This window comes from Macrotis lagotis, chromosome 1 (genome assembly GCF_037893015.1).
Source record: "Macrotis lagotis isolate mMagLag1 chromosome 1, bilby.v1.9.chrom.fasta, whole genome shotgun sequence".
NCBI lineage: Eukaryota > Metazoa > Chordata > Mammalia > Peramelemorphia > Peramelidae > Macrotis > Macrotis lagotis.
In genome coordinates, this window is record NC_133658.1 from 80,552,009 (window position 1) to 80,569,710 (window position 17,702).

The window sequence follows — 17,702 nt, forward strand, 5'->3', positions numbered from 1 at the left end:
AAATTTGGGTCAGGAACTTTAAGAGTCAAGAAGACTGGAAGGAGGAATCAAATTCTGGAAGCAGAGATAGATCCAAGTTAGTTCCTTAGTAGCTTAGGTCTAATATTGGAATTAAATGAGACACTTAGATCATTCAACAGTTAACAATAGATCATTCAACAGTTAACAAAATGTTTAATTAGCCATAACATAGAAAGGATGCTCAGAAAGAATGGAGTTGTTTTATAAAAACAAGACATCCTATATCTTCATTTGGAAATAAGTCAGGTCAGGAGAAGGTATGGTACCTCCACTGGTCCTGGGGAGTCTGAAGATCCAACTGCTATATAAAAATGGACATTTTTTATGTTTTTAGAGGGGAAGAAAACAGTGCCTACTATATGCTGAGAACTATGCTAAGTACCTTATTAACTCATTTTATTCCCAAAATTACCCTGAGATAGGTTCTATTGTTGTCTTCCTCTTACAAAGGTGAATGACTTGTCCAAGATGACACTGTCCTCCTTTACATGGGTTGAGACCTAAATGGAATTATTTTAAAGGCTAAACAGTTTTAGCCTTAGCCATCTTTGCCAATCAAGTCTTAGGGACAGCTTTCCTGTCTTTCAGGGAAAAATACTAGCCTAATCTATTTGGGAAAGGGGTGGGAGAACCTTGGTTGATACAGAACCTATCACACTGGCCCACTTACTTGACACTTCTCCTTTGAACCAATCACACCTGGAATGGCTTTTAATAAATCTCTTCCTCTTGTTATCCCTGAACACTAAATAAAGGGAAAACTCAACTCAGCTAAATTAGGTACTTTGGCTGAAAGCTTTCTCATATTAATCTGCATTTACAAGATTCTATCTTCAAGAAGTTTTTCTCCAACGTGAAAAGTTCAATGTTGGAGTTTTCATAGGTCTTCCAACAATGATTTCATTGCATTCATGGGGCTTCTCTCTAGGGTATTGCTTCTGATGTTTGCTAAGGTGTGGGAGTGCTATTAAGGAATTCCTTTCCACAGTCATTTCATTTTAAAACATCACTTTTCATTATGTAGTGTTTGATGATGAATAAACTCTGAATTTTGTTTCATTATATTTATAAGGCTTCTCTCCATTATAAATATCCTAATACTGATTAAAGGATGAACTCCAATGGTAGGCCTTCTCACAACTTTATAAGGCATTTCTCCCATATGAATCCTGAAGGCCAGTAAGATTTTGCTATCTGGGAAGATCCTTCCATATCATTATCATTTAGAATGTTTCACTACCATATAAATTCTCAGATGTGATTACATTGAGAGCCAAGAAAAAGCCTTTAGGCAATCATTTCATTTGTAGTTTTTCTCCAGTATGAAGTCTTTGATGTTCAATGAACTGTGGGTTCCTCAACTTTTTTCAATAAATACATTTGTAAAGTTCCTCTTCACTATGAATTTTCTGATATATAAGGCTTTTCCCAGGAAAAATCTGATGCCTGGTAAAAGTACATTTTGATATGATCACCAATCCATAATAGTTAGCTTCATAGAGTTGCTTTCAAAAGTGGGTTCTCTGATGCTGAGTTAATGCTGAATTTTGGTTGAAGGCCTTCCCACAATCACATTTGTAAGAATTCTCTCCAGTATGACTTCTCTGATGTCAAGTCAATTCTGAATTCTGATTGTATGCCTTCCCACAATCATTGCATTTATAAGGCTTCTCTCCAGTATGAATTCTTTGATGTTGAGTTAATTCTGAACTCTGGGGGAAGGCCTTTCCACAACTATTACATTTGTAAGGCTTCTCTTCAGTGTGACTTCTCTGGTGTACAGTTAACTGTGAACTCCAGTGGAAGCCCTTCCCACATTCATAACATTTATAAGGTTTTTCCCCATAGTGAAGTCTTTGATGTAGAGTAAGGTGTACTTTGACATTGAAGGCTTTTCCACAATCTTTGCATTCATAAGGCTTTTCTCCAGTATGAATCCTCTGGTGTCAAATTAAATGTGAACTCCCATGAAAGGCTTTTCCACAATCTTTACATTCATAAGGCTTCTCAGCAGTATGGATTCTCTGATGTTGAATTAACCCTGAACTCCAGTAGTAGGCCTTTCCACAATCATTACATTTGTAAGACTTCTCTCCAGTGTGAATCTTCTGATGTCGAGTTAGCTCTGAATTCCGGTGAGAGGCCTTCCCACAATGGTTACATTTGTAGGGCTTCTCTCCATTATGAATTCTCAGATGTACAGTTAACTCTGAATTCTGATGGAAGGCCTTCACACAATCATTACATTTAAAAGGTTTCTCTCCTGTAGGAATTTTCTTATGAGCAGTTAATTTAGAACTATGGCAAAAGGCCTTCCCACAATTACTGCATTTGTAAGGCTTCTCTCCTGTATCAATTCTCTGATGTATAGTTAACTCTGAACTCTGATGGCAGGCCTTTCCAATCATTACATTTAAAAGGCTTCTCTCCAGTGTGAATTCTATGATGTAATGTTAACTATGAACTCTGGTGGAAGGCCTTCCCACAATCTTTACATTCATAAGGCTTTATTCCAGTATGAATTCTCTGATGTTGAATTAATTTTTAACTTCAATAGAAAACATTCCCACAATCATTACATTTAAAAGGCTTTACTCCAGTATGAATTGTCTGATGTTGAGTTAATCCTGAACTCTGGTGGAAGGCCTTTCCACAATCTTTACATTCATAAGGCTTTACTCCAGTATGAATTCTCTGATGTTGAGTTAACCTTGAACTTCAGTGGAAGGCTTTCTCACAATCATTACATTTGTAAGGTTTCTCACCAGTATGAATTCTCTAATGTTTAATTAACTCTGAACTCTGGTGGAAGGCCTTCCCACAATCTTTACATTCATAAGGCTTCTCTCCAGTATGAATTCTCTGATGTTGAGTTAACCTTGAACTTCAGTGGAAGGCTTTCTCACAATAATTACATTTAAAAGGCTTCTCTCCAGTGTGAATTCTCTGATGTAGAATTAACTGTGAACTTTTTCGGAAAGTCTTCCCACAGATATTACATTTATTGGAAGGCTCCTCTCCAGAATGAATTCTATGATGCCCACTTAACTGTGAACTCCTGCTAAAGACTTTCCTGCAAATTTTACATTTGAAAGGCTCCTCTCCAGTATGAATTCTCTGTTAACTGTAAACTCTGGCAGAAAGCCTTTCCACAAATATTACATTTGTAAGGCTCCTTTAAAGTAAGAATTTGCTGTTGATCAGATAAGTGTAAGCTCCTGCTCAAGGTCTTTTCACAATCATGATGTTCGTAAGATTTTTCTCTCCTATTATTTTTCTGATGGTAATTAATATATTTATTAGAGGGGAATGCTGTTCCAAATATATGATATTCATAAGGCATCTCTCTGGTATATAGGCTCTGATGTTGGGTAAATTGTGAGCAGCAGCAGGAAGCATTTTCACATTTGTTAGGTTTCTTTCCAGTAAGCAGGGTCTGCTGTTCAGTAAGGTATAAACTGGAATAGAAAGAATTGACATAATTACTATCTTAATAAGAGTTCCCTTTATTATCAATGATATGATATTCAACAAGATCAAATAATCTTTATGTGTACAAGACTTTTATGGAGATTTTCTCCAAAAAAGAACTTTGTGATGAGAAATAGTGAATGAATTTTTGATTGCAGGTTTACCTAAATGTATTTTATTCTCAAAGTTTCTATCCCATAAATATTCCAAATAACTGAAAAGATCTAATTATGAATGGAACACGTTTTTCATATTCAATATGTTCTATTTTAATTTGCTTAAGCCTAAAAATTGTCTATCAATATCAAATTTAAGAATATATTTTCTAGATAAATCTAAAATAAATAGATTGGATTTAACCAGAAAATTTCTTTAACTTTTTTTACTTGCCAAGAATATTTCTCTGCATTTTTATGATGTAGTTCCTGCAATCTAGCATAATATTCCCAAGATGTTTCCCTTTTAGAGTCAGAGAAACCATCCTTTCTGAATCTTCCTTAAACTGTGTCCTTGATTTCAGGTCTAATTTCCAAATCTGAAAGAAATGAAAATGTAATATTCCCTTCTGAATTTGAAAGCAAAGTAGAATAAATCCTGTCCTCTACATAAAGTAATTCTTAATTCTCCATTAAAAAATTACCAACATATTATTTTTAATGGTAGTATTAGTCCTACTAAAAATTTATATAACATTCCTACATCTAGATTTACAGAACTAAAGTACTTTTTCTACTTTATCTCTTTCTAGATCAGTATGAGGAACCTATGTGTTTGGTAAGTTTATTACAGAGCCTCTTTCCCTACTCTGGGAGACTTTATTTACAATTTTCTTTTAAACACAAGAATATTCACTTAACATGATCATCACCACGATGTCAGTTAAGTTTTGGTTTTGTTTAACCTTTGAAGTACAATTATGACTTGTTCAATTTTCCTTTGGATTAAGATTTCTAAACTTTCTTATTTTTCTTTTGTTTTTTTTATTTTATTGGAGATTTGCAAAAATGTTTCTTATATTCTCTTTAATGATCCCAACTTTGAGGAAAGGCTTTGGTTTTATACAATTGTATTAGTTCTCTGTACCTTAGATAGCATGCCATTATCAAAGGTATTAATCAGAAGTGATACATATCCCTTCTTATCCTAATTGCTGATTGTTAATATTAATATTAATTATAATTTTTTTTGCTCCCTGTCCTCATTACTCTGAAAGTTATTTTGGTCTGTGTATTTTTTTATTTTGTTTAAAAGTGTGATCAGTAAGGTTATTTTGAACTTCTCTGTAGTATTTTGTAGATTTTGTCTAAAACTAATTCTAGCCCATTTTCTTTCAAATGCTCTTAGTTCTTGACATATTATTAAGTTTTTCCTCAGTTAATTTTTGTTCTAGACTTACCTAACCCTGGATTATCGAATATTACTGTTTTCTGATCCATTCTTACCTAGTCTTTTTCCACTGAAATGATTTTCTAGTTTTTAATAAGCACCAAATGATAACTTCTAGGATTACTGAAAAATTAAAGTAGATAATAATTGTAAAATGCTTAAGTACAGTGTCTCTCACATAGCAAGCACTAAATAATTGTTAGGTATCCTTTGACCCAGTAATACCACTACTGGGTCTATACCCTGAGGAGATGAGGAAAAAGGGTAAAAACATTACTTGTACAAAAATATTTATAGCAGCCCTGTTTGTGGTGGCAAAGAATTGGAAATCCAGTAAATGTCCTTCAATTGGGGAATGGCTTAGCAAACTGTGGTATATGTATGTCATGGAACACTATTGTTCTATTAGAAACCAGGAGGGACGGGATTTCAGGGAAACCTGGAGGGATTTGCATGAACTGATGCTGACTGAGATGAGCAGAACCAGAAAAACACTGTACACCCTAACAGCAACATGTGAGTGATGTTCAAGCTTGAAGGACTTGCTCATTCCAACAGTGCAACAATCGGGAACAATTTTGGGCTGTCTGCAAAGAAGAGTACCATCTGTATCCAGATAAGGAGCTGTGGAGTTTGAACAAAGTACAAGGACTATTCCCTTTAATTTAGAAAAAAAAAAAAACAGATAGCTTATTGTCTGATCTTGTTACCTCTTAGACTTCTCTTTAAGGATATGATTTCTCTTTCATCAAACCCAATTTGGATCAAGGTATAACATGGAAACAAAGTAAAGACTGACAGAGTGCATTCTGTGGGGGGGGGGGGGGAGGGAAGCAAGATGGGGGAAAATGTAAAACTCAAATAATATCTCTAATAAAAAATAAATTTAAATTAAAAAAATAATTGTTAGGTATCATTGTAATCATCAGTTTGTCAATAAATAGGAATAATTTTAACACTTTTTCATCTATTTTTACTTTTAATTTCTTACTCTTTTTTTGATTTCTATCACTAGCAAGTAACAACATACAAAAAAGTAGTCTTTTTCCTTTGATTTAATGGGAAACCTTTTAGCATTTCTCCATTGAACAAAAGTGCTTTTGATCTTGGACATAAGACTTCTTAAATTCATTCTATGCTTTGGTTTGTGTTTTTTTTAGGAATAATCAGTATTATACTTTGTCAAAGAAATTAATTACCTCCACTGATATAATTCTGGCTTGAATGCTTCTGTTTCCAATAAGATTCATTAGTTTGTTTTCTAAATATTGAATCATTTTTGCATCGCTGGAACAAATATAATTTGACTTCAATGAATAATTTTTGGTTATAGTATCATGGTCTTTTTGTCAGGATAAAAATTTTTTGATTCAGTTTTCATTAGTAATATACGGTCTATAATCTTCTTTCTGTATCTTATCCTCTCCTGGTTTAGGTATTGATAATATAGTTGTCTCAATAAGAGGAGTTTGGTAGGGTGTATATAAAAAAAATGATAACTCGGGGGGTGGCTAGGTGGCACAGTGGATAGAGCACCGGCCTTGGAGTCAGGAGTACCTGGGTTCAAATCCGACCTCAGATACTTAATAATTACCTAGCTGTGTGGCCTTGGGCAAGCCACTTAATCCCATTGCCTTGAAAAATCTAAAAAAAAAAATGATGACTTTATAGAAAATGGGAATACATAGTAACAGGAAAAACTATACTATAAATCAACTATAAATGGAAACACAATAACAAAATAATCATAAATAGAGGTCATGAAATTATATTGACTAAGGTTAGCTCCAAAGGAAAAAATACAAGATAGAATAAACGTTCTCCAGTCTTTGTAGAGGTCAAATTATGAGTTTGAAAGATTGCATCGGGTTACAGATTTTTTTGATGTTTAGTTTTGCTTTTACAAAATTATAAAAGTAGGTATTTGAAACTAAGATGAGACATTAATTATATTGGATAAACATTGGAATATTTCACTGCAAAGTCAAGGTGAAAGCAAGGCTGCCTAATTTTCCATTATGGAACATACCACTAGAAGAGCCAGAGCAATAATAATAGTAGTAGATGGTACAAATATTACATTATCTCAAAACAAGTCTGGTAGGTAGAAGTGGATGTTATTATCTTCATTTTCCTGATAAGGGAACTGAGACAGATCATTTTCCTGATAAGGAAACTGAAACAAAGTGAGGTGAGGTAATTTGTCCAAAGCCAAGCAGTTAACCACTTTATGATCTAAACTCAATTAATTCTGACTCTGGGTCCAGCATACTTATCTCCTTCACCACTTAGCTAACTCAATAAATCTAAAGAAAGGAATTAATCAAGTTACTTAATTTCATATTCTGGGTAGATTGGTATGGCAGAAAGAAAACTGGCTCAGGAATTAGAGAATCTGGATATAGACTTTGCCTCTGAAAATTACCATTCATGTGATATGCACAAGACACTCAACCTCTGTGTCCCAATTGCTAATAAGTAAAATGAAGGGGTTAGCTTAGATGGCCTCTAAGGATCTCTATGTCTGATATTCAGTGACTAACCTGAATAGATACTCTTTGGTGCTTCTCTGTCCTGCATCCAAGGTGCTTCCCCTTCTTCCAACTGAAAAATCATTTCTGCTTTCCAAACTGTAAGTCCTATTCATTGGAATGGGAAAAAGTTGAGGAGATAAGTCCATATTCTATCCTCAATCATTATCAAGGGTAAAGGGACATGCAAGGTATGTGCAAAGGGTAGTAGAAAACACATCTAAAGAATACTCTACATTGTTGTCCAGAAATGTATAGAGAAAAAACAAAATTTGCCAACACAAAAAAATTACATTTGCCCCAAACCCATTAAGAGAATGAAACTTTCTCATCCTTAATCACCTGCACTAGAACTTTAGGGAAGAATCTTTGACCTGAATGGACAGATAATAGAAAAAAAAACAGACTGAGATGTAACACAAATAGTTTCCATCTATACACAGTAAAGATCTTTCACATGGGACTAAAGATTAGCACTGAACTCTACATGCCAATATAAACTCTCAAATATTTACCATGTAGAAAATGTTGATTTATTAAGTGAAGTGACAAAGGATCCACTATGGAAACAATCAGTCAGAGGATAACTCGCCTTACCCAAGAAGACAAGGTTCCTATAGTTCTCCAGCATCACATTCCTGTACAGTTCTTTCTGAGAAGGGTGCAGATTTCCCCACTCTTCCTGGGTAAAATACACAGCCACATCCTTGAATGTCACTGAATTTTTTGGGGCTTCCTGGGGGTGGTAAATATAGTAGAAATTTTAAAGGGTAATTCTTGATATTTAGGGTTCCAAGTCAAATTCACATCCAATACAATCTATGTATATTTCACTGTGCACAAAAAACAAAAGCAACTCATAAGCTCATTGCACATTGGATTTATGAAGTACTTTTCCCATAAAATTTCCAAAAATTCCAGGATACAAATTTATTATCTTCATTTCACACAGATAACACCAATTCTAAAAAAAAGACTAAATGATACTTGCCGTCATCTCATTATATGAGCACATTTCCCTCAAATGTCCAATTTATATTTTCGATATTAATATCATTTTATAATTAAAAATCCAACACTAATATCAATATTACTGATTTCCAATTAGAAGTAACAACATAATCCCTTTCCAGTAATGATCAAATATAATTTCTACTGGATAACATTATCCCATTTCTTCCTTTTTGCACCATTTCAGGTTAATTCAAAAGTTTACCAAAGCATTACTAAGATGATGTATTCTAATATTAATAATTGATATTTCTATAGTAAATCAGGCAATAAACTCCCTTACAGACATTATCTCATTTTAACACTGCAAAGATCCTGTGTACTTTTCCCCAATTTACAAATAAAGTGAGATGCAAGGACATTAAGTGCCCTGAAAGTGGCCTGATTATGTTGAGAAGTAGGATTGCAAACCTAGGTCTTCCTGCACTCATGTCCAACCACTTCAACATACTGCCTCCCAAAAAAATTAACTTCAAGACATCTTGAGTATCATACTTTTCAATACTATGAAAAGATATTCTAACACTTGTCTTTTGATAATAAAAATAAAAAAAATATTACTTGCATTGTTACAATTGTCTGGAAGCCCTCGGATAAATTACCCTCCAGGTCAATATAATCAAAGAAACATAAACCAATTGAGCCTTAACTTTTTTCTCTTTCTTTTCCACAACACAAACTTTTCTGTTGAAACCAGTAAGATTGATTCCTATATTACCTAAAAAAGCAAAAATGATTAATATGTAGAAAAAATTCAGCAATGATTTGATCCTATATTTTTCTCTGTATATGCAGAATATTTAAGATTGGGAATTTAAACTATATATATATATATATATATAGTTGTTCTTTTTTGAATCTTACCTAGCTAAATGATCCTGAGCTATTTAACTCCCCTCCTTGGCAATTTCCTCCTTCCAAATAGGTAAATATTGTTTATAGTATGTACACATTTCTAAGATCAAAGTGCTTCGCAGAGACTGATTTAAATATTTTATATTGTTGTATTATTTGTATTTTATCCCTCACAACCTAGAATTAAACGGCTTGCATGAGTATGTGGAGCAGATAGTAGCAAAGTAGAAAGCACATCCTATGGAGGCTGGCAGCATGGTACAGAGAAGGGAAAGCCCTGGAAACCAAAAGATCTGTAGGGAATCCTGGTTCAGCTACATGACCTCTGACATCGAGCATTGATATTGTGGGTCAAATGTTGAAAGGGAGTCAGGAAGACCTGGGATGAAACTTCATCTCTTAGCAGTTGTAGCATCTATAAAAATAAAGATTGCACCTCTAGTTCCTACAGAGTGTTGTGAGGCACAAAATTTTTTTTAAACTTAAAAATACTATGTAACTAATAACTAATAGTGCCTCTCTCTGGGGCTGTTTTCCTCGTCTCTAAACTGATGGGATTGGAATACAGGACGACCCTGCAGCTTTAAATTCTCCCTTCTAAAGATCACTGATCTCCAAAAAGTGAATATTCCAGAAACCCAAACTCAGGAGCAAGACCTCATTCCTCGGGGCCGCGCATCCCGGCCCGGGCCCCGGGACGCCCCTCCGCCCACCCGCGCCCGGCGGACCCCGCAGTCGGGCAGATGGCTCCCCAGGAGCGGGGGGCAGCAGCGGGGACCCGAGGCCGGAGGGGCGCCGGCTCCCAGGGCCAGGGCTGGGAAGACGGAGCAGACGCTGAGCGCCTCCATGGGAACCGGAAGTAACGAGCCCCTTGCCTCCCGCCCCTTCCGGCCATTCTCCCTCAGCTGTCGCCGCAACCGCGGGAAGCCGCTCTTTGGAGCGTGTGGACGTTTCCGTGGCAACCGCTAGAGAAGGCCCCGCCCACCCTGGCGGAACCGGGGTCTTGAGGCCGGGATTTCCGGAAGTGGCGTCAGAGGTTTATGCGCATGCCTAAAACAGAAGAGGGCTATTGTCTCAGACAATCAGATACTGTCATAGCTCCAACCATAATTGATACCCACTGGCTAACAGGTGGCGTTATTCCCAAGACCCACTGGGCAGCTTCAGGGAAACCAAGGTCTTTGGGTTCTTGGAGTAGCATTGTTTGTTGAAGATGGAAGGTCTGAGAGGAAAGAATAGTTCAGTGGAACCATGTAGTTGCCTCTGAGCTAACTTAGTTTTTTTTTAATTTATTTTTTTATTCTCATTTTGTACAAATGTTTTTTTACATTAATAAATATACTTGTTTACAAGTAAACAAAATATCCCTTCCCCCATGAATATAGATAGACTTGCTTGGGCGAAAAAGTAAAGGGGAGAGAAAAAAATTAAAGTTAAAAAAATAATAGTAATAATTGTAGGTATGGCCAGGTGGCACAATGAACGAAGCACCAGCCCTGGAGCCACGAGCACTTGAGGCCATATCCAGCCTCGTAAACCCAATAATCACCCAGCCATGTGACATGTAAGCCACCCGATCCCCATTGCCCTGCAAAAACCAAAAAGAAAAAAAAAGACCCAAAATAAAATAAAATAGTAATAATAGTGGGGTGGCTGGGTGGCAGACAGAGCATTGGCCCTTGAGCCAGGAGCACCTGGGTCTGAATCCCGCCCCAGACACCCAAAGATCACCCTGCTATGTGGCCCCAGGCAGGCCACCCAGCCCCACTTGCCCTGCACCCTCCCCCAAATAATAATAACAAAAAATGTGTTTCAGTCTTTGTTCCAACACCATCAACTCTGTCATGAGTGGATCACATTCTTTATATAAGTCCATCAAAAAAGTTACTTCCATATTTTTCCATTGCCATTGCTTATCGCAACTCCCTCTTTTCTTATTTCTCCACTACCATGTACTATAGTTTCTCTCTCCTTTCACTCTGACTCTGCTGTAGGGTCACTGAGTGGCGCAGCAGACAGATCCCTGGTCCTGGGACCAAGAAGCCCTGAGCCCCCATACCACCCCTTAGGCCCAGAATCCACCTGGCCCCATGGTCCTGGGCAGGCCTTCCAATCCCAGCCCCTTGCAAGAAGTAAAAAAGAAAATGTGTTATATCTGACCACTGTCCCCCCATGGTCCATCCTCTCCTCCTTTATTTACATCCCCACCCCTTCCCCCTGCTCCCCCCTCCTTCTTACTCCAGATGTCTATACCCCATTGAGTATATATGCTGTTTCCTCTCCTAGCCATCTCTGATGAGAGCAAAGGTTCCCTCATTCCCCCTTGCCTCCCCCCTTTCATATCATTGCAATAGCTCATTGTAATGAAAAAATCTTATTATGTGAAATATCTTGGACTATTCCCCCTCTCCTTTTTCTTTCTCCCATTCCATTTCCCTTTTTTTCCTATTGACTCCATTTTTACACCATATTTTATCTTCGAATTCAGCTTTCTCCTGTGCTTCAACTATAAAAGCTCCCTCTACCTGCTCTATTAACTGAGATGGTTCATATGAATATTATCAGTATCATTTCTCTATACATGCAGTTCATCCTCATTAAGTCCCTCATATTTCCCCCCTCTCCTCCAATCTCCATGCTTCACCTGAGTCCTGTATCTGAAGATCAAACCTTCTGTTCAGCTCTGGCCATTCCAAAAGGAACCTTTGAAATTCCCCTGGTTCATTGAAAGTCCATCTTTTTCCCTGGAAGAGGACATTCAGCCTTGCTGGGTAGTTCATTCTTGGCTGCATTCTAAGCTCTCTTGCCTTCTGGTATATTGTATTCCAAGCCCTACGAGCTTACAATATAGTTGCTGCTAAGTCCTGTGTGATCCTGACTGCAGCTCCATGATATTTGAACTGTTTCCTTCTGGCTGCTTGTAATATTTTCTCTTTGACTTGGGAGTTCTGGAACTTGGCTATAATATTCCTGGGGGTTGGTTTTTTGGGATCTCTTTCTCGGGGGGGATCGGTGGATTCTCTCCATTTCTATTTTGCCCTCTGCTTCTAGAATATCAGGGCAATTTTCCTGTAGTAATTCTTTGAAAATGATATCCAGGCTCTTTTCCTGATCATGACTTTCAGGTATTCCAATAATTTTCAAATTATCTTTCCTAAGTCTGTTTTCCATATCAGTTGTTTTTTCAATGAGATATTTCACATTTTCTTCTAATTTTTCATTTTTTTGGTTTTGAACTATTGATTCCTGATTTCTGGTAAATTCATCAATCTCCCTGAATTCTATTCTTTGTCTGAAGGATTTGTTCTCCTCAGAGAGTTTTCTTATCTCTTTTTTCCATCTGGCCAATTTTGCTTTTTAAAGCATTATTCTCCTCAATAGCCTCTGGGAGGCTGAAGTTCTTTCGCTCTGGCGGGCCACCCCTCTGGCAGGCTGCCCCTCCGACCCGGGGAGCAGAGCCTTTCTGCTCTTTGCCAGGTTACCTGGAGTAGGAGAACTGCCTCACTGGGTCCCTTTGTGAGTTCTGTCTCTCGAAAGTTTAGTTAGAGTCCTTAGTTTATGAGTTTTTATCAGAGAGCTCCTAAGACTTGATCCCTTCATGTCGCCATCTTGGCTCCGCCCCCCTGAGCTAACTTAGTTTTACCTAAATTATTTCAATACGTTCAGGCTAACAGTGACCAGTGTTTTTTGTTTTGTTTTATTTTTGCCTTTGCAAGGCAATGAGGTTAAGTGACTTGCACAAGGTCAAATGGCTAGGTAATTATTAAGTGTCTAAGGCCAGATTTGAACACTCTGGTCCTCCTGACTACAGGGCTGGTGCTCTATCTACTGCATCACCTAGCCTCCCTGTGACCAGTGTTTTTTGCTCTGAGTTGTGAGTGAATTATTATATAGATGCTTTATGTATAAACCTCTTATTTTCTTAATTTCTTCTTAATTGATTTTCACATCAGCATATGTTTAAACTAGATAAATAAACCAATTAAAATACTTTTAGAAAGATCTTATACATATAAATACTGTTGCCATAATAATTTTTTACATTCTTTTATTATTCTTTATTATTTGGAGTTCAGGAACACTTCTCTCGTTTAGGATGTTTTTTGGTTGGCCTAAGTTTCTTTCATGGGATGTCAATAATTAAATGAAGGCCCTTAGACATTCCTGAGATAAGCCAAAGGGGAGAACAAAGGAAATTTTTACACCTATATTTTGGTTGTTTTCCAAAGTGATTTATGTTAATGATCTCATCCAACTTGGACCCTTTGGCATATAAATCTTCCCTCTTGATAACTCATTGTAAATTCTCCAAATGTAACCTTATAGGGTAAATTTAACAAGCCCAGTCTTGAAAAGTAATTCCTATAAATTCATTTTTGTAAAATTTTGCTTTATCTCTGGTCAATGTGTGAGACTGTATCATTTACAAAAGTTCTAGAAAGAAAATCATTTTTCTATCTCTCTGGCATAATTAAAAACTTTATAAGCTTAATCAAACCCTAAATGAGGTTCAGAGTTATTTTTCTGAGCTCTAAACCTGTGCTTAACCATAATAAAACCTGGGTTTAACTTCTGGAATCTCTACATGATGATAATGTTATTCAGCAGCAATTACCTAACACAAGAACTCACTGAGAATATTTTTCACATATTAATATCTATGAATTCTTTAAGATTGTTACTTATTGTTAACCAATAGTTATTGCAAAATTAAAAGCAACTATATTCCTGCTCTAAACTTATAAATAATATAACTCCCTATGTGGGATGGAACCATAATTTGATTTCCTCCAAGTTTTATGTTCAGGTAGAAGGATTTTTCTTTTTCTTTTATTAATTTCAATTTTATTTTTTTTCAGTTATGTACAAAAACAAATTTCATCATTCACTTTCAAACCTTTGAATTCTGAACTCTTTCCGTTCCTCTCACTGTCATCCCCTTCATTGAGAAAGCTAGTTTATGTGATATGGGTTAAAAATGTGTAGTCATGAAAAACATTACCACAGTAGTCATGGTACAAAAGTAAACATAACCTACCTCCCCCCTAAAAAAAAAAAGAGAGAAACCATAAGAAAAACAAAGTTTTTTTTTTTAAAAAAAAAGTATACTTACATCTGTATTCAGACACCATCAATTCTGTCTTTGTGATGGATAGTATTCTTTATCATAAGTTAGAAGGATTTTTCTTAGTATTTCACCATTCAAGGGAAATACTAAAAGCTCCTCAAAGGTGCCTTCTGGAAACTACTCTTGATGCATGTGACTGGAAAATTTGAGAAGATATTCTTATGAAAGTAATGTCTATGTTCTCTTGACTCAGTTTCCCATTGTTCTATTTCCTTTCTAAATAGGAATGGCTGATTTTAAACTTAGAAATTTGAGTTATATAGAACTCTGCTACAAGAGTTATTTTTTTTTTAATTTTATCTTACATCAAACGGAGTTAAAGAATTATCCCTTTGGCATAGAAGTGATAGGTCAGTTTATAACTTCAGGCTTAGGATAAAGGAAATTAAATAGTCTTGATTTTCTATGGAGGTGCCCTTTCTTTCATACCAATTTTTTTTCTGACTGGCAAAGGAACTGCAAATGTTTTCTAGTATGTGTTTTTGTTACAATCAACAAAGATCTTTGAACTGCATAATAGAAGACCCTTTCTTTAATTTTGTCAATCTGGATTTCTGACCATTATTTCTCTCAATCTATTCTGAATGAGTGGGTAAAATCAGTTTGTAAACTTGCTATCTCCTTGCTTACTGGTTCATTAGAGATGTATTCATATAGGTCTATCCAATATCACATTTTTTCCTAGATGATATAAGAATGATATATATCCTCAATTATCAGAATATATATCTATATATACCTATATATATATATATATGTGTGTGTGTGTGTATATGTGTATGTGTACATTATATATTACAACATATATGTGTATGCATATATTATGTATTACAACATATACACAAATATATATTCTGATATTTGAGGATATATATCATTCTCATATCATCTAGAAAAAAATGTGATACTGTACAGACCTAATTTTACACATGAGTTCCTAGGGATCCTAGTATAAAGGTGTGATGTGATAAAGATGAAAAAGTTTACTTTCAGTGGAACCAGCATTATTACATTTGTTACATTTGAGAACTAGAAAATAAGTAATTGATTTCAGTGTTTCATTAGAGAATGGAATATATTTAAAACTTCTTGTGACACCTATATTATATTAGTTAAAACTTGTGCTGTTCTGATAGTGAAAAATTCAAATAATCTCATTGATCCTCAATAGTATATTTTTTATTTTATCCTGGAAATAATAAACTTTTCAGGTTTTTTTTTTAATATTCAGAGGTGCTTAACCAATCAGATGCCTAAGTACACAGGCTTTGGATAAGTTTGAGATACATTTTAGTATGTATCTTTGGGTATGTTTTAGTGATCATTGATAAAGTCTCACGATGGATTGAAGCCATCACATATAGAACTGATTTTAATTGTCAAAAAACGTTTTTGTTTCTCTACCTGTGGATACATACATTATATATGTATAGATTTGGAAATGAGAAGTAAAATACTTGATTCTCAGGATGACCAGAAATGAAACCCTTTTTCAAACCACTCAGTAAGTTTTTACAGTCCACATAATGTTGAAGATGGTGGAAAGAAGTCAGAACTTTTAATATAGTCACATAATCTTAAAGCACTAAGCTTTAAGAAAAAGTTTTGTATCAATTTGTTGAAGATCAGACAATACAATGTTATGAATCAAGTTGTCTATAATATTTCAGTATGAAAGCTTGTTGGAGGATAAAGTTTGTATTGTGGTCTAATTGCTTGGTTAATAGGCCAATTTTTCAAATTAGGAGAGTTAAAATGAAAAAGAATGGTTTTAATAATGTAGCTAAATATATATTTTTGCTTTAGTTACAGAATATCATCAAAAAGAAACATTTTATATTGTATTTTATATTGTGACAGAATAATTTTTTTGTTTGAAGTCTCTCTCTAGTAATATCTAGAGATAGAAGGACTTATTTTACAAAACCAGATCAGTCCTTTAGCCTATGGATAGTGTTATCTAAATCATATACAGTGTTCAAGTACAGAAAGAAAAAACAAATAGTATATAAATACTGAAATCCTCTAAATTTTCAGATGAATTATAGGTCACCTAATTTGATGTATATAAGATTACTCTTAAATTTTGATCTGACTTTCATTACATAAAGCTAATTCCTGACAGCCCTTGTAAAAAGATTTTTCTCAGATCCTACTAAATTATGTTACAATTTATTTCTAGCAGGTTTAAGCATTTTTAGCTACTAAATCTCTAGCAACGACTTAAAACCTGGGAAGTAGATCTAGGGGAAGGAACACCTTTCCAAAACTGCCCTAATAAGGCCCATTAAAAAATGATATCCCACAGGGGTGGCTAGGTGGTGCAGTGGATAGAGCACCAGCCCTGGAGTCAGGAGGACCTGAGCTCAAATCCAGCCTCAGACACTTAAAAAAAATTACCTAGCTGTGTGGCCTTGGGCAAGTCACTTAACCCCATTGCCTCTTGTAAAAAAAACTAAACTAAAAAAAACCCAAATAATATCCCAATTAATATAGCAACATATTAATGCATGTGCCTGATTTTGAATGATTTGAACTAAATACTTTATGAACAAAGGTTTAGGATATAGCCATTTAGATTTCCATAGGAAAATGGTTTCCAGAAGCAGATAACTTCATGAGGTAGATTTAAAAAAGAAAATCTGTTGTTTAAATGGACATTAATGGAATATTGCATACATGTCACACACATGTGACCAAACGTTTGGTATTTCCCCAGTATCTAGAGAAGATAAAAAATATAGGGCAATTTGACTGGGACTTGATTTGGCTTTGGTTCCCAGGAACAGGGTGGATTTAGCATATTTTGAAAATCCCATGTTGTGTAATGTGAAAAATTGTTACTGTATTTTTTTTTTCTTTGCCACCAAATTCAATACTTTCCCAATATACATGATGATGATGATGTTTATCCTTTGTTCTAGAAGACCATGACATCAAGGAGGTGATGCCATGACAAGCATGTGAATTGGACTAGAATGAGGGGCTGCTGTGCTGTCAACCAGTCTCACTTTCTTCTCCAGAGCCATCTGGGTCCAGCGGCCAGATATGATTCAGGATGACTGGAGATGGTCTTGGATGTGAGGCAATCAGGATTAAGTGACTTTCCCAAGGTCACACAGTTAGTAACTGTCAAATGTCTGAGGTCAAATTTGAACTCAGTCCTCCTGACTCCAGGGTCAATGCCCTTTCCACTGCACCTCCTAGCTACACAATATGTGTATCTGCATGTGGAAATGCTTGTCAGAAAAATGATATTAAGGCATCCAGAGAGAAAATTGTTAAGATGCACGAGTATA

General features: G+C 35.6%; 1 pseudogene; it reads right to left on the reverse strand.

Moving 5' to 3' along the window:
- Positions 1 to 4: 4 nt before the first annotated feature.
- On the reverse strand, positions 5 to 7,802 carry LOC141513731 (uncharacterized; annotated as a pseudogene).
- Positions 7,803 to 17,702: the final 9,900 nt, after the last annotated feature.